The sequence below is a fragment of the Mus musculus genome, chromosome 7 (genome assembly GCF_000001635.26).
Source record: "Mus musculus strain C57BL/6J chromosome 7, GRCm38.p6 C57BL/6J".
Taxonomy (NCBI): Eukaryota; Metazoa; Chordata; class Mammalia; order Rodentia; family Muridae; genus Mus; species Mus musculus.
The window spans coordinates 40,855,007-40,876,730 of record NC_000073.6 but is presented as its reverse complement, the minus strand read 5'-3'; the positions used below and the strand labels follow the sequence as shown (position 1 = coordinate 40,876,730).

Genomic DNA, 21,724 nt, shown 5'->3' with positions numbered 1-21,724 from the left:
CCAGCCAAGGAAAAGAATGGAAGAAGGGAGAGATTCTTCAGAGGGAATGAGTTTCTGCTGTTGTGGCTTTCCCAGAGACAGAGGGAAGACTGAGGTAAGGGGCAGAGAATATAAAGAGAGAAGAGGCAAGAAGTCCAGATGGGGCTAAGGAGGAAGGGGGCACTGTTAGGTGCTGGCCAAGGACCTCTGGGAAACTAGGGTGCAGAATGCTGAGGCTGAGTTTCCATGGAAACTTTGGAACATTCCTTCCCTATGGAGTGTCTTGGCCAGACCCTATGCTGCAAGACTGTTACCCAGTGTAACCCAGAGTATTTACTGCAACCCCTTTCCTGGGGCATTGCCTGAAGCTCATTACATCTCCTATTTTCCACACCCGAAGACTGACTCAAGACAGGATCAAAAGTCAAGGCAAGTTTAGGAAACTCAGGAGGAGAAGAGAGCTACTCATCCTGGCTGCTAGACAGTCTGGAACTTTCAGCCTGCCTTTGTGACACAGGCCTGTGATCGAATGTGGATGCCGAGGCAAGAGCATCACAAGGTCAAGCCGAGCTTAGCCAGATCTTGTCTCAAAAAATGAAGGGGAAGAAAAGACAAAGGGGGCGGGGGGAACGGGGACACAAGCTTAGTGGCAGCAGTGCCTTTGTATAGCTTCTGCTGGGCCCTAGGTTCAAGCCCCAGGTCAGAAAACACAAAACACATAGAACTTCAGCACAATTAACAAAAACAACAAAAGCCACTGTGGAGATTTTTTTAAAAAATTCTGTTTGAGAGCCACTTCAAGAAAAGAAATGTTAAAATATCAATGAACTATGTTTAAAGTCAAAACACATGATGACCTTTTGAGTTTGACCTTGGGCCAGTTTTGCCTATAAACTTGTCTTTTTTTCCTACTGACCTATGGATAGTAAGAATTCCTTTGACACTTGGGTTTTTCTTTTTAATATTTCCTTTTTAATTTTTATTTACATGCATGTGACTGTAGTGTTATATAGCAGGTGCCGACAGAGGTCAGAAGGGAGCATAAGGTCCTCCGTCCCCACCCTCCAACCCAGACTGGAGTTCCAGCAGTTGTAAGCCAGCTGACATGGGTACTGGCAACTGAACTTCGTGTTCCTCTGGAAGAGCTGTAAGTACTCTTCAACACTGAGCCATCTCTCCGGCCCTGACCTGTTTCTTACTTATCTTGTCAGCTCATAAACCTGTACAACGTACCTCTCATTTACCAAAGAAAAGTTTCTTAGATAAAAGTACGTCAAAATATTTTATGAAGTCTTTTATATCCTTTGAAACAATAGCTTCAAACGCGACCCAAAGGCTTATAGTTCTATAAAGATACTCACACTTGACTGAGATTCTCTCTTGAAGCTTGCTCCTGCCCTTCAGTATATATATGTACAACCAGCCGCAGAGACCTCATGCTCACTTTTTCTTCTGAATTATTTGACACTGAATATAGGATCTCATGCATGCTAGCAAGTACTCTGTATGTATCTAGACACTCATGCACATTCTTTTAAATTTTAACATGGACTATCACTCACTTGCCTCAGCTGGATTTGAGTTTGGGGTCCTTCTGCCTCATGCTCCTCCTGAATATATGGCATTACAGGCCTGAGCTGCCAGGTCCACCCCAACTTTGTCTTAATAAATTCCAACTTTGATTCATTCGGAAGTTCTCTGTGTGCCTTAAGAGCCAGGGTAATCCTGAATGAGTTCTCAGGAGAGCATCTCCAGGCTGCCAATGAAGACTGGCCACATTCCTGAGAACTGACTTTCTGCAAAGCCTCCCAGAGGTAAGTGTGCACGGTGAGAAGGGTTGTTGTCTCATCTTAGCCCATGCAGTGAGGATTAGGTGGGAGGATGCTAACAAAGATTTTCAAAGAAGAGCGCCAGACACACCCAGAGAACAGAGTGGGAATTCTTTGAGCCTGTCTTAAATGGGAGTGAGTGAGAGACTACAGACTCCTGCCTCCCTCCATCAATCATCTTTTCTAAAGTCTCCCTGTAAGAGGCAAACCTGAGACCTCTGGGGATCAGGGATGGATGGTAAATAGGTGATTGAATCACCAGGCCTGGCTACTGACTCCTACAGTTCCAGTGGATCGTTGTTAGACTTAGGGAGGGCCTCAAGATACACACTTTGTTAGCAGTTTGGTTGATGGCTGAGACATAGGGTGAGCAGGGGATTAGGCCTCTCCAGCAGAGATATCTTATTGAGCAGGTTTTCTTTAAAAAAAAAAAAAAAAAACCCTACCTCTGCTTCTGAGGATGTCATACTTCCTATGGCTTGTCACAGCACCCTCCTTTGCTTAGGAAGCAAACTCTTTCTTCAAAGCTAAGCTTTCTCCTCAGCCTGTGAGATTAGCACAATATTCAGATTAATAGGGACTAAATTAATGTGATTTATCGGCATGGCTTTCACAAGCTGTGCTCTACTTATTCGGCTACTTTTATTTTATTTTATTTTTCAGGGCCCAAATTTAGAACACACGAAGTAAGAAAAGATGCCTTCTCTGTTGTGCCTGCAAACATAAGGAACACTATACACATTTCTGGAAAGAACAGGAAACAGTTTTCTGTCAGAGTGAAAGCTTCAGGTAGGGGATTGTTGCCACGTTGATTTTGGGTGTTAAATGCTTGAGCAAAACTCAAGCATTTCAGTGCTTTTAGTAGATGGTACTTGGAAATCCTTCGAAAATTGCATGTCCCTCGAGTTTTGAAAGAATAAGACAGGCTATCTGCGTGTTTCTGGTGTGACTGGCTCACAGAGCTTTCCATCACGTTTGTGCGACCAGCAAGATTTCTGTACAACAAGCAGGAGTAGCCGATGGGATCCCCAAAGCCATCATTCTTCTAGAGTGTTTGTGGACACTTGTTAACATTCCAGTACAGATCATCTTTCAGCTTCCACAATATGATGAAATGTGGTAACAAGCCCATGGAAGAATTAAAGACTTTCCCATTTAGCTTTAACTGTTTCTGGGCTAATGTGGCATCAGAAAGAGGTCTTGACATTCTTCAGCATTCTTTGCTCTACAGGAGGGCCTGGTACCTCCCCTCACCCACTCTTCAGGAAACAATGTTTTTCACAGTGCCATTTAGTTCTAAACGATTATGTAATTACATTTGTGAATGTAATCCTGCAGGGCATTATTCTAATTATAGCCCACAATCCCTTTCAGCCACATTCAGAGAAATAATTTGTGCAATGAAATGGGGCTCCTCCAGCTGCCGCAGTGTCTAAAACCTGGGCACACAGACAGCTCTGCCTCTTGGATTCCTAGGCCTTCATTCTTTCTTAGGAAGAGATCCAAGAGTCAATCCCGAGAGCCACTCCCCAGGGACAATTCTCAAACACTAGAGTCCTTTGCTCCTAAAACCTTTATTTAACAACAGATTGCTCATTCTGCACCCAGTAACAGAAGTTTTAAGTGGATTTTGTATTGTGTAAATTACACCTCAATAAAACTGTTTAAAAACAAAATAGTTCCTAAGCTAATTATCATCAAAAACAGAAAAGGAGATGTCTTATATGGGAAGGCTATTTTTGTGGGCCAATGGAGTGCATGTGAAATGACCGTGATTCAGAGAGCCTTGAAGTTGGTGATGAGTGAATCTGAGACGTAATTAGCAGGTATGTCCCATTTAAAAGTTGGTGGGATTTTATATGATCAATTAAACTGTTTCTTTTGCTTTCTCCATATATTTCCTCTCCCCTCTCTCAATTCTTCCCTCCTTCCCTCTCCATCTTTCTTCCCCTTCTTCCTTTTCCTCCTCTCCTCCTTCCTCAGCATCTCTTATTATCTTGGACTTACTTCTTGATGTGTGCAGAATCTTTCTAGTCTTCTCCCAGGTGTAGTTCTTGGCGATTGATCATTATTTGGTGGGCAGCATACAATTTGCAAAACACAAGAAAATCAAGAAGAGGGAAGACCAATGGGTGGATACTTCATTCCTCCTTAGAACAGGGAACAAAATACCCATGAAAGGAGTTACAGAGACAAAGTTTGGAGCTAAGATGAAAGGATGGACTATCCAGAGTCTACCCCACCCGGGGATCCATCCCATAATCAGCCACCAAACCCAGACACTATTGCATATATCAGAAAGATTTTGTTGAAGGGACCCTGTAATAGCTGTCTTGTGTGAGGCTATGCCAGTGCCTGGCAAATACAGAAGTGAATGTTCACAGTCATCTATAAGATGGAACACAGGGCCCCCAATGGAGAAGCTAGAGAAAGTACCTAAGGAGCTGAAGGGGTCTGCAATCCTATAGGTAGAACAACAATATGAACTAACCAGTACCCCCAGAGCTCGTATCTCTAGCTGCAAATGTAGCAGAAGATGGCCTAGTTGGCCATCAGTGTGAGGAGAGGCCCCTTGGTATTTCAAACTTTATATGCCCCAGTAGAGGGGAATGCCAGGGCCAAGAAGCAGGAGTTGGGTAGGTAGGGGAGCAGGGAGGAGGGAGGGTATAGGGAACTCTCAGGATAGCATTTGAAATGTATATAAAGAAAATATCTAATAATAAACAAACAAACAAACAAACAAACAAATAAATAAAGAGGCCTAACAATATCAGGCTCCCTGGAGTGCCCTGTGAGCCTCACTTTCTGGCATTTGAGCATTGAGAGTATATGAGCTCCTCTAAAATTATGAAAGGCGAATCTCATCTTCAATGATGCTGCCCACAGTCAGGGGTGTGCAAGAGAGGAGAACACCAAGTCATGGGTCTGCTCTCGGCTGGGACGCACAGGAACCTCTGAGCCTTTTACCAGCTGAAGTTTCACTACACTGTGTCTCCAAAGGCCCTGATCTGAGATCTCCGATTTAGATTATTTCTGCCTTAATCACCATCTTTGGTTTATTGGTGCTTTTGTAAAATAAAATTAATATTTAATTATTAATTATGCATTAGGCATCTCGGAGAAGCAGAAGTAATAGAATAAAATATGGACTTATGAAAGAGCAATTGGCTGATGTGATCCTAGATGCTAAGTCCCTAACAGACTGTGTGACACCCTGTGGGGTAGGTTGCATGGTTCAGTCTGAGGTGTCTTCACAACTCAGGAAGCCAGAGGTGTAACTCTCATTAGGAGGCTGGAGGTTGGGAACCCCAGGGAGTGTAATTTAAAGAGTCCAAAGGCTGGAAAGTTTGCAGTTCTGAAGTTTGGTGTCAGGAAAAGAATGTGGTCCTGCTTAAGGAGAGACCCCAGTTCACTCTCCTGTTTTCAATTCAGGCTCTCCACCATTGGATGGTGCCTGCTTACACTGAAGGCCCATTTCGTCCCGGGGACTCAGCTCCTCAGATGGAGCTCTCAAACACTGCCAATTGTGTTTCCTGAGCTTTATGAACACCGTTGGGGCAGCATAGAAAGTCAACTGTCAGGAGTTACTACTGTGAATTCCTCTTTGTAGTATAATTACTTCACATTCTCAAATAATTGATTTAACGCATAACAAGCTATGGATGGTAGCTTTTCAATCTGATAGCAAAGCTGGAGAAGGAGTGGGAGGAGTATATACATATATAATATATGCTATGTATACTTGCATATATTACGGTCTTTCTGACTGTCTTCGTTTCCTGTTGCTGGGTCAATCTCTGAAAGAAGGTCAGAGATATTCAGAATCCTTCTGCTTCTCACATTGATGATGGGCTGCAGCTATTTAATGTCTTACATAGAAAGCACATTTACTCATTTTTCTGTGGGAGTGTGGCCACTGGTAGGTTCCAGGCTCTCGTGAACGGTCTCGCCCCTGTGAGCATAAGGACAACACTGATTGGATTCAGTGGATTATGAAAGACAAAAGGAAGAGTGAAAAGATATGAGAATGATTTGCCAGATATGATGACACACGCCCTTCATCCCAGCATCCTGGAGGCTGAGGCTAAGTAGAACTCTGGTCTACCTAGCAAGTTTTAAGATCATCAGCACTATTTAGTAAGACTCTGTCTGGAAAAAAAATGATGAAGACATCTTTGTCTAAGAGAATTTCCTAAAATTTGTGTTTTAGTAAAGTTCTAAAAGTTAATAGGTTGTAACACTGTGTGAAAAAGCTCTAAGTTATGTTATGCTATGCCATGTTACGCTATGTACTTTTGCCTTGCAAACTCTTCACATGTAAATGAAGTGAGATCCTGATAGTTTCATCTTAAAGCTTAAGACACAGGCTCAGTGTAGTGGCACAGAGTTCTCATCACAGCACTCACAACGTTCAATCCGAGCAATGTTGAATCCCAGGTCAGCCTGAGTTACATAATGAGTATGAGGCCAACCTGAGCTACTGAAAGAGACCCTCTCTCAAGAAACAGAAACAAACAAGTCCCCTAGACAGACAAAAATAAGACAAAAGACTGAAGCCAGTTCCCATTTTCCTACCCTTCACGTGTGTTTCAGAAGTATTGAGTTATTTCATTTTATTCTGACCTCATAATGACATAAACTAAGGTTATTGATTTCCCCCAACATCTGCCTTTGAAGGGATGAAGCCATGCATTTTCATAGGAATTTCACATAGTCACTCCTACTCCAGGCCTTATGGGACTCTTGCCAGCATCTCTTTGCTGAGCCTTGCTGTGGCCAGATTTGAGGGCCCTGGTGGAGTGTCAGTTCTGATGTGAGGCTTTGGTCAGGTGATTTCTTCTCACTTCAGTTTTGCCAACTGTGAAACGGGCCTGAGCATATCTTCTCTTCTTCCTCAAGATCAAGTACGATAGTGGCTAAAAATGGTTACTGGAAAGAGTTATGGCAACATCAGCGGACTGAGCAATAGCAGAAGAAAGCACCTTTGGACCTCATGGAACTGGCTAGACATCTTTGTACATCACCTATGCATTCTTTTTGACCTACAGAGACTCCAATTATCTCCACAGGGCTCCTTCCATGGCCACCTCTGTTTGCTGTAAGACCTGTGTCAACAACTACATAGTATTTTAAAGATTTGTGTGTAGTGTCAGATGGACCTGGACTTCTGACCTCTAGAGAGTCCCTTTACCTGTGTGAGCCTCAGGATATTCACCTGGGAATGAAGTCATCTTTTAGAGGGGGGGATAGATGTGGGCTGTGAGTGATGGATAGCAGGGTAGGGTGATATGGTAGCTGGTAGGTATATACAGGACTCTGCTGTGATGTCAAGTGACTGGTTTTTGTCAGTTCCCAAGCAGTGAGTGTAATTCTGCTAGGTTCCTCCCAGGGACCTAGTGAGGGCTTACTTAGGTCATCATCTGCTGCCATCACCAGCCATAGCCAGCACAGCCAGATGCAGCTGACATATAAAAGGACTGCTCGCCACACCATTTCTCTCTCTGTCTTTGTCTCTCTGTCTGTCTCTGTCTCTGTCTCTCTGTCTCTGTCTCTGTCTCTCTGTCTCTCTATCTCTGTCTGTCTCTGTCTGTCTCTGTCCGTCTGTCTCTTTCTCTCTGTCTCTCTCTGTTTCTCTCTCTCTGTCTCTGTCTCTCTATCTCTCTCTCTCCCCCTCTCTCTCTCTTTCCCTCCCTCTCCCCCTGCCCTGTGTTCCTGGCCAGGGTCTCTTTCCCCTTTCTGTCTTTCTGTCCTTCTCTTTCCCCCTTTCTCAGCCCTCATGGCTCTGCTTTCATATGTCTCCACACCTTCACTTCCTTCCCTTCCTCCAAGTCTGTTGAGTGGCATGATTTCTCAGGGGAACACCTTGGTATGGGGCCAGGTACACCCTTCCACCCTCCACCCCCACTCCCCCCTCCCCTCCACTGACACTACATTATATTTCATAACAATGAATAGCCTCACCAGGAGATAGGGACCCCACTCCCCCAGACTGTCTTTCCCATGAGTTTGTGATGCTCAGTGGTCTTGTTCTAGGGGGCACCATGGAGAAGCAGTGGGCTACTGGGAATGATGTTGCTGTGTTTTTAAGCTAGTTTCCCCCTTTTGAGGCATTTCCAAAAATCTCCCCTGCTGTGAAGCTCTCCACTCTTTTTCACAGTCACCTGCAGCCCTTGTTTTATCACGGCCCTTGTTCAGGTCCTTCCCAGAGCAGTAAATCCAGCTTCAGGAGTTTAGTCCATGAAACACCCTGATAGTTAATCGTTTCCCCTAGTCTCCTCTGGGAAGTCCTCCCAGACATCCCTAGCCCTAGAAATAAATCAGACTATCTCCCACTCATACGGAGGCAACTGTTAGGTTCCTTGGGATTGTCCCTTGCAAAATGGGGGAGAGAATACTGGGGAGTTGAGCTGGAGTTGAGGCCTATAGTGAAGGCCTGGATGTTTTTTCAGCACAGCCTTTCAACCCTTACCCAGAGCTCAGGTCATAGTATCTGCCTGCAGTAGTCTCTTCTCACAGATCCCAACAGGCACCCTACTGAGACACTGTCAGTTTCCAGGCAGACAGGCTCCCAGGGACTCTGATCTCTCACCTGAGAGTTGACTTTACATCCTGGGGGGTGTAGGTGGTAATGGATTCAGTTCCCCACCTGCTTTTCTGCCTCCTGCCTGGGAATCAGATTTCACAGCACAAGCCTGAAGCTAGGCTCTCTGGGACCCTCAAAAGATATAAAAATAGACACCCAGATTTTGTCTCATGGGCTCTGACTCTCCTCAGAGGCCCCACTAGCTGTTGCTTCTCTGTCTGTCGATGGCATTTACACATCTGATAACGAACTTACTCCCTGGTAATCCTTCTCTGCATTCCTCTTGAACTTCCCCCCTCCTGAAAATTTCCATTCACCCTACAGTGGATGCTGAGCATCAGGCTAAGCCAGGAGGGCCCCAAATCCTGACCTTCTTCATGGTAGTCTCATGGAGGTGCAAACCAATGGCTTTGGCTTTATCACAAGTGTCTGCCATGCAGAAAGAATATGACAAATGAGTCACCCTGTTTTATTGCTATGGCTGTGATTGCTTGATTTCAGCACTCAGACACCCAGGTATCTCAGAGACCAAATGACATCCCCGAGGCTAAGTGCCATCTGCAAACATATTTACTCTTATCCAGGGGAGTATTTAAACCTTAAACAGTTGCAGCTATGAAAGGAATTAGACAGGTGTATTTAAAAACCTAAGAAATTGTAGCTTTTTTTTTTTTTTGAAATTGTCCAGTGAGACGGGAGGGGACAATGGTCGGTCTGGGGGCTGGGCTAAAGTATGGGATCGGTCAGTTTAGGGCTGCTTGGGACAAAGTTGGGTACTGGCCAAAACTTTCCACCTTCTCTTTGGGAGCACCACAGTTCTGTTTGTGTTCAGAGATTCACAGTTTCCTGGAGCCTTTTTCCACTTGCTGGAATAGCTGCCTGGGACTGCCTCCTGCCTAGATCTTCAGAGGGCTCCTGCTGTTTAGAGGCCTGTGTGCTTTTCCTGATGGTATAAAAGATGACTGGTGCAGAGCTGGCTGCTACACATCCTAATCTGGAAACAGAGTTAAGAGCAATCAGGGAGACTGATGGAAGTAAACGCAGGCCCTTTCTCTGCTGGTTCACTTTGGTCTTTCAAAGGTCCTCAAACTTGTCTTTACCCTTAAGTGCCCCACAGTTAAGCCCTGGAAGTGGGAGGTGGCAGGATGGCACCCCATAAAAATCCCTGCAGCTTTTCTTACAAGGACCACCTTGCCATCTGCTGAGTGGCATTGGAGGAACGTCTCAAGAGTCAGGGGGCTCAGCATTTGGTCTCCAGAGAGGCTCTGCCGGGGCTCAACATTTGGGGCACCTTGATTCTCCCTGTGTGTTTGATATTTCAGATAAGGTACACCATTTCAACACAAATTCACTCCATAGCGTGCCTGAGGGGGTCTGACAGTGACTCTGCTGCATGAAAAGCTGGATGACTGGCTGCAAGCTAGTCAACTCTGAGGCCCTAGCATAGCCACAGGACTGTTAAGATTTCCGGGCTTTTCTAGCACAGCAATTATCAGTGTTAAATTTTCCTTTCTTTGGCTGTAGTGGGAATAGAACTGGGACCTTGCACTTTCTAGACAAACAGAATCACTCTGCCCAAGCGGGTGAACATGTGTGTGCGCACACCCACACATCCTGCATTGTTGGAATCCTGACAAACACTGTGCACCACATCCCAGCCCCTCAACCAGTAGAGTCTAGCAAATGCTCTATCACTGAGCCATACCCTGAGCCCCTTTTTGCTGCAAAACTCAAAGCTCCCATCTTAAAGGAAATAAAAGAGTTTAATCTGGAGCGGTTCTGGGTGACCATGGCGCAGGAACATAGATTTAGGTCACATGGAATTCCATGTTCAGTTTGGAAGCAGTCTCATGAAGCTTTATGGTATTGCAAAACAAAGTCTTAAATCAAGGAGGTAAATTTAAAACACATTGGTTGGCACAGCTGAAAGAGAGGTACAGTGAGATAGGAGAAAGTTTTCTATAGCCCAATATGCTTATAGAATATTAGTGCAAGCTAGTGGTCTGCTAAATTAATAGATTCTAGAAGGCTTTTTTTTATCTATTACTCACAGGATGTTAGTTCAGACATAGAGGTGGACAAGGAACAGATAGTTGTTCTAGGGAGGCTAGAGCTAGCCCAAGATAAGGTAACTAGTAGTTTAGATCAGTGACATTCCAGTCTCTGTACTATAATCAGTCTTTGCAAACACAGATTCTTTTCAGTAGCTGTGCTTTATTCCCCTCACTGGGGAAGTCTAGGCAAGTCCCTTACCACTTAGCCATACTCCCTGTCACTCGTGGTGGGCTAAGTAGGCTGTGCAGTGTGCTTTTGTGAGCTGTCACCCCTGCAGGGGTGGGCTTTTGGTGATTTGCTGAGCCTTGAATATTTTCTAATTCTGTAAGTAACCTCAATAAAACTCACTGGCTGGCCAAGTTCGACTTTGGTGGTATCTGTACTTTGGTATGGCCTGGCCTCCCTATCTAGGGTGAGAGACGTTTCTCCAGGTCTCATCAGGAATAGTCACACAACAATAGTTTTTCTGGTTTTTGAAGTCACATGGTTCTAAGGTTGTAATTTACAACCACATTCAAGATTTGAAAAAATATGAGCTAGTTCAGCGGTTTTTCTTAGCTTGGCATGGCCTTTTGTAAATGCAACGGTGGGGTGGTATGGGAGGTGCCTTGGTCAGGGTTGCAGGTGAGAGACGAGTGCTTGTTAGGAGACCGGTTTGGCTCAGTTTGAGATCTCCCTCAGGAAATGGAGCAGTGTCTCCACAGTGTCTCCAGAGCCATTCTGACCTTGCCAGTTGTGTTGACATCCTTGATTCTCAGCCGTTATGTGTCAGGGTCAAGGTGGCTCCCCTCAAATACCATGCCTTCCTTGCCTGCCTCAGTTGGACTCTGGCCTTAATTTGGGCACTTTAGGGGAATAACTTTCCTCATCTCCACAGACACCCAGGAGGCCTTCTCCTGGAGGAAATAAATCATTAGTGAGAGCATGGCTGGCCTTTATCTGTGGCTGCAGCCCTGGCCCCAGGGAGGTGGCAGAGGGACTGGGGCTCCTGAAGTCTTCACCTCCCAGGGCCTGGGGAGGCAGTACTGACAGAGAAATTAAAATCCTCTCCCTCCCTTATCAGCTTCACCAGAAACCTGTCTTGGATGTGCTGAGCACTTCTAACCAGTTAGGGTGTCCGAATAGCAGTATGTTTTCCACAGCCGAGGCTTCTACATCATGAAGCTTAGCACAGTGTCTATAAATAAGCACTGACTGCTTTTGTTCAGCTTATACATGTCATACATGTTTACCACGAATAATTTAGAAGATATTTGAAAAGAAAAAAAGTAGATAAAAGAAAAAAATCCTCCATAATGCCTCTCCGAGACCGAAGTTGTAAACTTAGAGAACTTCTATTTAGACTTCATCTCCCTTCTTCTCTTACCCATTCTTTCTTTAATTTTTTTGTTACAAAGTAATTAAAAAGTAAATAATACAGGTAACTTATAGCCCTAACCCATGCTTTTATCAGTAATTTATTTCGTATCTCCTTTTATCTCTCCTCTCCCCTCTTTCCTCCTCTTCTTTTCTCCTTTTCCTTCGGGAATCTTGTGGGTCAATTGAAGCCTTTCAGGTCACCCTCTGAAACAGTCTGCATGTCTGTCCTTATCTGCTCTATGTACTTTTGATTTTGATGTTCAAATTGTCTTTTCTAGTATAGATTATATGTTTGTTGTTGTTGTTGATGATATTGTTGTAATACATACAAGAGGCAGAAAGGGTCTTAAACCCTGAAGAACCTCCACCGTGGAGCTGGTCCTAACCCTACCTTCTGCATAGGAAGGTTTTGAGCTGGTAATCGATCCCCCTGCCTTTACTTCCTAAGTAACTAGGACTACAGATTTGAGATACCAGGCCACTGGTTCTTTTCTGTAGAAGTCTCCTTGGAGTTGTTACTTACATTTAGGTCATTGTTGTTTTGTTTTGTTTTGTTTTGTTTTGTTTTTGTAGTCTGTGTGATGGTGTGAATAGGTATGGCCTCCATAAACTTGTGTGTTTGAATGCTTGGCCCATAGGGAGTAGCACTATTAGGAGGTGTTGTTTTATTGGAGTAGGTGCGGCCTTGTTGAAGGAAGTATATCACTGGAGAGGCAGGCTTTGAGGCCTTATATATGCTCAAGCTATACCCAGTGTAACACACAGTCCCTCTCTGTTGCCTGTGGATCAAGATGTGGAAATCTTGGTTCCTCAAACACCAAGTCTATCTGCACACTGCCATGTTTCCCACCATAATGATAATGGACAGAGTCTCTGAAACTGTAAGCCAGTTTCAATTAAATGTTTTCTTTTATAAGAGTGGCCTTGGTCATGGTGTCTCTTCTCAGTAGTACAACCCTAACTAAGATACTAAGATGGTCTATTCTATCCATTTTTTTTTTTTTTTTTTTTTTTTAGTTGTAATGGTGTGCAGAAACTCTATACTGGTCTTAGTCTTGACTGCTCAAATGCTGACTTTTTAAAATAGCTTTTATCCTGGTTAGTTTTGTTTTGTTTTGTTTTGGTCAACTTAATAAAATGATACAACCTAGAATCACCTGGGAAGAGAGAATTTCAACTGAAGAATTGCCCCCGTAAAATTAGCCTGCATCTGTGGGGCTTTTTCTTGATTGATAATTGATTTAGGAGGACTTGGCCCACTGTGAGCAACACCATCCTTAGGCAGGTGGATTGGGACTCTGAGGAAGCTAGCTGAGCATAAGCCAGTGAACACACTAATAAGCAGAGTCCATCCATGGATTCTAATTCAGTTCCTACCTGGAGTTCCTTCCTTGACCTCCTGCAGTGACAGACTGTGACCTGGAAGTGAAAGCTGAAATAAACCCCATCCTTCCCTCAGTTATTTTTAGGTCATTGTGTTCATCACAGCAACAGAAAACAAAATAAGAGAGTTGTTATATAATTCTGCTTCTGCCACAGATGCTATCTGTATTTTGTTATTCTTTTGAAATAAGTGACTCTTGAAAGCATTAAATATTTCTCTTGATAGTGGTGTTTGTATTCTTTCTGTGTAAAAGGCTTCACAGTAAGCTCTGTTGGTGTTTCTGTTAGATTTTTGTGTAGCAGAAGCAAAATACCCCCCATCCCCAGAACAAACAAAAAAGGAGTAGGGGGTTGTTTTAGTTGTTGATTGTTGCCAAGGTTTCTGTACCTCACAGTAGTAAGGGCGTGGTGGTCAGAAGCCTTGGCAATCATGGCAGACAGGAAGCAGAGAGGAGCCCCAAAGGACATGTAACCAATGACCTATTTTTTTCCAAGAAGGGCTCAGCTACAGTTCAATTGCCTCCTAGGAGACATCAAATTATGAGTCCATCAATGGATTTAAACTATTTATTAGGTCAGAGTGCTTGTGATTCACATATCTCTGGAGTCCAGTCCATTGTTGTTTTGTTTTGTTTTTTGTTTTGTTTTGTTTTGTTTTCTGAAACAGGGTTTCTCTGTGTAACAGCCCTGGCTGCCCTGGAATCCATTTTGTAGAGCAGGCTGGCCTCAACTTCACAGAGATCTGCCTGCCTCTGCCTCTTAGGCAGTAGGATTAAAGATGTGTGTCACCAAGCTTTGGTGTTTTGTTTTGGTTTTTGTGGAATCAAGTTCTTGATAAATTTATTAACATAAAAATAGAAGAATCCCAGACTGGGTAGTTGCGTTGCACACCTTTAATTCCAGCACTTGGGAAGGAGAGGCAGGTAGACCTCTGAGTTCAAGGCCAACCTAGTCTAGGAGTGAATTTCAAGGCAGCCAGGACTACAGAGAGAAGTCCTATCTCAAGAAAACAAAAAATGGTGTGTGTTTGTGTTTGTGTGTGAATCCCAATCCAAATAAACAATCTATGTATCTCTCAATCCAATCAAATCGGTCATTAAGAATAACCACCTCAGTGGCCATTCCGTGCATTCCGATTGTGTCGTCAGCAGAAGTATCTCCTCCCAGCTTCTCGTACTTAAAGATTCAGATGTGAAGTCTTCAGAGAACTTGGGCCTTGGAGCAACTGCTAGGATAGAGAGCAGAAGGGCCTGGGATTGACACCCTTTCTTTCTACAGTATGAGTCAGTAACAGGCAAGATGAGAGTCCAGCATCCCAGCTCTTGACAGACAATCCTGTTCTCACTGCTCTTGTCCACTTCTAAAAACACTTATAATCTAATCCTTCTGACAGCATTTCTTCCTCTGAGACTTGAGCTTCGCTTTCTTGAGTAGTATAACATTTACATTCATTAATTCATTCTTTATATGCATATGTATTTCTTTTAGTCCATGTTGACCTTGAACTACAGAGTAGATGACCTTGGAGTTTTAATCCTTCTGCTTCTATTGTCCCACTGGAGTTTCTTCTGTTGTTTTGTTAATAAATGTAAGAGGAACTATAATCAGTTTATTTTACAACTAATTACCCGCCTTTAGCCCCAACTATCAACTTTTTTGTCATTAATGTTTTAATTTTATTTATCTATTCATTTGTTTGTTAATTGTAGATTCTGAGGATGAAACCTAGGGCATACTGGGCAAGCTCTAGTACTGAGCTACATCTTCGGCTTTAGTTGTATTTATTTGAGTAATTTAATTTAGAAGTGCTATTGAAAGGTGTTATGTTTTTTCCAGTTCGTCAGTTTGTAGTCTAGTTGCACTGCCTACTGCACGTACTGTTTGGAAGTCATGAGCGCTGGAACTTATCAGGCTTCTGTGGTATCTACCTGCAAGACTGTTTATTTGTAAAGCTTCCTTATTTCGTTGGAAAGAATGCATACCTCTCCTTGCTCACCGCACAATTCTCCTCCTATCTGACAGATCAAGTTTGCTACCATTTCATACAAATTTCTCTGTCATAAGTACTTTTTTTTTTTTTTAATGCAGTAACAATTTCAGGGAAAAGGGGGTAGACTTTCTCATACCGATCATAAATTTATCAGTTTCTTCTTGGAATTCTGTCAGTTTTGTTTCGCATATTTTAGAGGCTTCTTTTCCGTGAGGCACATCAAATTCCCAGCTCTTCTAGCTGCTCACAGAGTCTCTTTCATTTATAATCATAGAGTCTTTTATCTCTGTAAATGCTTTTTTGCACTAAGTTTGATAGGATCTGCTGCGGGAATTGCTGTCCTCTGCTTCTGTGTTCCTGCTATTGCTATGGCGCTGCTGTTATTGTTGCGCAGACAGTAACCTGCAGCTTCGTCAGCAGCTTGTCAGCATGGCTGGATTGCCATGTGTGTCTTGTACTGAGCAACAAATCATTAGATGCAGAGAAGTCCAAACTGGTTGGATCCTATCTTCTGGTTTGTAACTTAAATGGGTTCAAATTTATTACAAAGATCAATAGGAGATATGTTTTACTTACTTTTTGAGTGTTATTCTGATGTTAGTTTTGAGTGTTTTTTTTTTCTTTACGTTTCTGCTCTCCTTTCTGTCCTACTTGATGATCCAACCTTTTTTAGTTCCCCGCTGCCAAATTGGAAACTCTAGGTTTTATTTCTATTTTCAAATGATTATATTTATAATTCTTAAGTGTTTTGGAAACCTAAACTGCAAGAAATTATAAGAAGCAAAATTCCCCAAATCTCAGTATTTTTACCATCAGAAATGAATCACTTAATATTTTGACATTATTTTCAGAAAAAAATTCTGTTGTTTGTATAACAATGAAATATATTTGTTACGAACTTCAAGTAACGCAACGAAGAAAGGTTAAAATGTTGTCTAGGGTGAGGAGATGGATCACTTGGTAATGAGCTTACCTTGCAAGCATAATGACCCAGGTTCAATCTCTAGGACTGTAGACCACTGAGCATTGTAGCAGAAACTTAATCCCAGCACTGGGAAGGTGAAGGCAGGAAGTTCCCTGTCCTCCTTGGCTAGCTACTGTGGCCTAATGGCTGAGCTCCATGCCAGTGAGAGACTTTGTCACTGAGGGAATGGAATGGTGTTTGAACTTGAATCAGGCGTCCATATGCACACACATATGCATGTGCATGTCTCATATGTCCCATATACATATCTGCTCACAGAGTCTTCTATCTCTATAAATGTGTGTGTGTGTGTGTGTGTGTGTGTGTGTGTGTGTGTGTGTGTGTGTGTGTGTGTTGGGGCAGGGGGGAGCAGGATGTTAAGTTCTATAGTGTCTGCTCCTAGAATTGCAGTACACAATCTAGATTTTACTATGCAGTAACATATTCGATCTGTTGTCTTTCTGAGTCTGGATTATTTGCCTTTCATGATAGTTTCCATGATAAACTCCAGCCATTTTCCTGGAAATGATATAACTTTGTTCTTCCTCATAGTCAATGGCCACTTCCTAGTTTTCTGGATTCAACAGGTATTCCAAGGTAGACACAAGTCTAAACATTGGAAAGTATCATCCACATATGAGAGAGAACATGTGGTGTTTTTCTTTCTGGGTCTGGGTGTCCTTGCTCAGTATAACTTTGTTCAGTTCCATTCATCTTCTTGAAGTTTTCATGATTTTATTTTTCTTTGCAGTTGAGTTCAATACTGTAGTCGGCTAGTCTGCATCTCTTTGAAGGTGAGTTGAGAGCAGCCTGATTTTACCTCTACTTATGCTTTAGGGGGTCTCATCAAGTGCCACAGTTTGTGCTTATCTTGAATTGCCCATTTTCCATTGTCTATCCTAAGAGACAGCTTTGCTGGATCCAGCAATCTTGGTTGGAGGTTCTTTACTCTCCAGTTTGGCCATCAATGCTTTCTTGCTCTTTAGGGTTGAAGACAAGGAATCTGATGTCATGCTAGTGTATTTGCTTTTGTAGATAAGATAGTATTCTTTCTTATAGCTTTTAATATTGTGTGTGTGTATGTGTTGTATTTTTTGACATCATGACTATAATATGTAGTCAAGAGATTCTATTGCTGTCATGTCTATTTGGGGTTTCTATGTCTCTTGGGTTTGAATATGCATTTCTTTTTCTGGATTTGAGGACTTTTCGTGGGGGGGGGGGCGTGTATAATTTCACTGAAAATTCTTTATGCCCTTGGTCTTTATCTCAGTTCCTTTATCCTGTGGACTCTTGCTTCAGAGTTCTTAGATGCCATTTATGGTCATGCTTCCTTATTTTGTTTTTCCTTATTCGTACTTGAGTGTGATGTTTCTTTAGCCTTGCCCTTCATTTCTGATACTTCCTCTTTTGCCTGGCTAATCCTATTAAGAGATGCTTTCTACTGTGTATGTGTTTGGTCCTCATTCAACTTTTCATTCCAACATTTCTATTGATTTTTCTTTTCCTACCGAGAGTTTCTTCCTTTTTGGTGGCTTTCACGTATAGCACTGATTTTCTCACCAGTTTTTTTTTGGGGGGGGGGGGTTCGAGACAGGGTTTCTCTGTAGCCCTGGTTGTCCTGTAACTCACTTTGTAGACCAGGCTGGCCTCGAACTCAGAAATCTGCCTGCCTCTGCCTCCCAAGTGCTGGAATTAAAGGCGTGTGCCACCACGCCCGGCTTTTTCTCACCAATTTTGTTGACTTTTCTTCGGTATTGCTGACTTTCCTCTCCAGGTTCTGGATTGAATTAATCTGCTTGTTTGTAACCTCGTGGAGGTCACTTACTGTTTTTACTGTTAAATGTTTGAAAATTTAGTGTCGAACTTTATCTATTGCAGTATCTTTCAATACACTATTGGAAAGTTACAGTCTTTGGGAGATGATAATAGCTTTGATAATAGCTTTTCTTTTTCATGTGTCTTTTATTTTTGCAATATAATTTGTGCATTAAAAAAACCATGTTATCTCTTCTGTTTTAGTTAGGAATCCTCTCACTGAACAGCCTAATTTTGAGTGCTAAATCTCCTGCATCACTCACTAAGGTGAAAATAGCAATAATATTAAATTGTTCAAGATACAGAAATGTGCTATGAAGTTAAAAATCATGTAAGATGAATGTAACAAATATCAAATGAATGACATTAAGGAATAGGAGGGGAATGCAAGGTTAAACAAAGAAGAAGAGATAGAGTGGGAAAGAAAGTCACAAAGAAGCAAGAAATTAGAAAATATGAAATGAATGAAGTTTGATAAGTTCATTGGTTGGGAGGTATCTTTGCATTAAGATTTCATTATATCATATTTTTATGAAACATATTTGTGTTACTTTTTTTAGCTGCTCCATTCATTTTTTTTAACATAGGGAAACATTTTCTATTGTATTGAATTTTTTCTATTAAAAATGCTCTCCACCCTGTGTGTGTGTGTGTGTGTGTGTGTGTGTGTGTGTGTATGTGTGTGTGTGCATGTGTGTTTGCTTAATGTGAGGTTATATATGCAAAGGCCAGAGGATATGTTGGGATATCCTATCACTCTCCTTTTTTTTTTTTCTTTTCTTTTTTGAGATAGAATTTTCCATTGAACTTGGGGCTCACTGATTGGCTAATTAGCTAGCTAGAGATCATGCTGTTTCTGCCTCCCAGTACTGTGTTTACAGGTGTATATTACCACACCAGTTTTTTCCTACATGGATGCCAGTTATCTGAACTTGAGTCCTCATTCTTACACAGTAAGCACTTTAATCACTGAGCCATTACCTTATCAACAAATTTCCTTTAATTTTTACTTTATATGATCTTTATTTTATTGTATTTTATTTTATTTTTAACATAACATCTCTATGAGTTCTATGCAATTCCCACATCAGGCACTCCCAGTCCCTTCATATCCCCCTCCCCACCTTGGTAACACCCACCCCCCCTGAAAATAAAAGTAAGAATTATAAAAAGTCCAATTTGTGTCATCCATACACATAGTCAAACTCCTAGTGGACTGTCTCCAAAGAGAACTTCTTTCTACTCCCAGGCCCCCAGCCAGATTCCATCAACTGTGGAGATCCATACCTCAGCATCCCCATCATACTCAAGAGCTCTCCTTGATGGCCCCCTGCCCAGGCTACCACTTTGGGGGTGGGGAGAGGAGGGAGGTAGGGGTTGTCACAGAAGCTTTCCATGTCCCTGCCTCTCAACTGTGCATCCTCAGCCATCAATATCTCAGCAAAAGTGGCTTCCTTGATCTTCACAGTCAAGGAGAACATGGACCATGGGTCTCCACAAGGCTTTTGGTGATAGCATAGACCATGACCCTGACTCCCAGTTGCAGTAGGACCACGAACCCAGTCAAGGCCCTTGAAGGCAGCCTGAACCATGGACATCATTATAGCTTCATCAGTGCAGGCACTAATATGGTTCCCAGCACATTAGCAGCATGGCCCATGGACACCCAACATAACCAACTGCAGAGGCTGTAGGCATCCACACAGCCCTCAGTGGAAACACAGGCCATGGCTGCAGAAGGGCCATGGACCCATGTATGACTCTCTGAAGCAGCATGGTCTCAGACATCACCACGTCTTCAGGTGGCAGTGCAGACCATTCAAATGAGAATGGACCCCTGGAGCAGCATGATCCACGGACACCAACAGGGCCCCAGGTGGCAGCACAGACCATGGACATCTACTTAACCTTCATGGGCCATGGACAGCAACATGACTCCCAGTGGCAGCAGGGTCTACAGACATCAAAGTGCCCTCAGACAGCAGCATAGACCCTGGACATCTGCACTGCCCCAGTGGCAACAGGCCACAGACATCAACAGTTCTGCCGCTAGCAGCTTCCACCCTACATGTTGCCTGGATGGTGCGTTCTGATCTGTTAATTTGCTGTTCAGCTGCAGGAGTCAGACCATGACTCTCCATTTCAGTTTATCAATGAGAGAATGGATGTGTAGAGGATGAGCCAGAAAAGGGGTCCATGAACAGAACAGCAAGGCGAGTCATCCAATTTTGTGAATCCAAGTCTGTTGTTCTTCACTCCTTCCCATTCTCCTTTCATTTATTAAGTCAGCCATCCACACATTCGGTTATACATTACCTTACTTGATCATCTGAATGCCAAGTTTATGCCGGCCTCTGTGCCTAGTATTTACCAAGAGTGTTGGTTCTGAGTGGTGAGTCAGTGAGTACTTACACTTGGTGGAGGCCAGGCCTTGGCAACTGACAAAGGTATCAGGAAATGCTTTATCCCATGGACACTCGTACAGCTTAATTTAAGTTCCCTTCCTCGAGACTGGAGCATGCTTGAGCCTAGAGTATGCCTTGTTAGAGTGGCATGCCGTGTTTGCACGGGATCATAACAAGGTCTGTACTTGATTTTCAGCAAATATTGACTGAGGTCCCACAGAGAGCTCTCAGAGCTCAATTAGGGAGGGGTGCCACATTGCTAATAATGGAATTTGTACACCTAATTGCTCAAGGGAGACTTGTGAAGGTTTATCTCTAACTATCATTTATAGAGTGACTGCATGGTGGTGAGACATTTCACCGATAGAAGGGGAGGCTATGCTCTGCAATTGACTAGTGAGTGAGCATGGGCCCAGCACCTTGTCTCCAGGCTTGGGGGTTGTAGGCAAGGCTGGAAACATCCCCAATTCTCACAGAATAAACCAAGAAAGACTGTCGTCTTAGAAAGTGGCAAGTTCTGGCCATATTTTGAGGCAGACTGGGGCAGTGGTGGTATCATAATTAGAAAGCTTGTGCCCCCCAAATCCAGGTTGGCAATGAGTTATGAGAGGAGGCTGCCAGAGATGGAAGAGAATTGAGAACCATTTCAATTTTGGTTTCTGAACTAGAGAAAGGGCCAGGGCAGGTTTTGTGGTTACTGTACTCATGCGCTATGTTATAGGATAGAGAAAGGAAAGCCGATTCTTCAGCAGAACGAAAAGCCTTCCTTGGTTAAGTGGCTGAGGTGAGACTTTCAGTCATGCTCACACACCCAGGCTTAAGAAGGTCAGAGGAACCATGGTAGACCTCAGACTCATTCAGACGGAGAGGTTCACTAGTTACTTTGCCATTGCTGTGATAAAACATCATGACCAAGGTAACTTCTAGTAGAAAGTATTTATTTGGGTTCCAGAGGATTGGAGTCCACAAAAGCTGAGCAGATATAGCAGGTATAGTGACTGGAGCAGCAAGCCAGGAACTCCCATCCTGAACTCCAGGCCGAAAAGAAAGCAAACTCAGAACGGCACAGATCTTTTAAGTTCTCAAAACTGACCCCCAATGACACCCTTCTCCCAGCAAGGCCACACCTTCTCTGCCTCTTCAAACAGTGCCACCCCCTGGAGACCAGGTATTCAAATGCCAGAGCCCTATAGAGAACATCTCTTCCAAACAACCACAGGGAATTGCCAAGAGCTTGTCTTCTGAGACATGGTCTTCCCAGTACTGCTTGGGCCAATCTAGGCTGACCTCTGTCTCTCTTGAACCTTCTGTAAAGGGAACACAACGCAGGGGTATGCCATAGGCAGGTTACTGAGCTGA

At 43.2% G+C, this 21,724-nt stretch overlaps 1 long non-coding RNA gene across 1 annotated transcript in view; it reads left to right on the top strand.

Annotated features, from left to right (window-relative positions):
- Nucleotides 1–21,724, top strand: part of A230077H06Rik (RIKEN cDNA A230077H06 gene) — a 49,172-nt gene that overhangs the window by 21,594 nt on the left and 5,854 nt on the right. The window contains exons 2-4 of the long non-coding RNA NR_040329.1: nucleotides 993–1,126; nucleotides 1,610–1,793; nucleotides 2,472–2,597. This is a non-coding gene — a long non-coding RNA (RIKEN cDNA A230077H06 gene). The remainder of the gene's footprint in view (nucleotides 1–992; nucleotides 1,127–1,609; nucleotides 1,794–2,471; nucleotides 2,598–21,724) is intronic.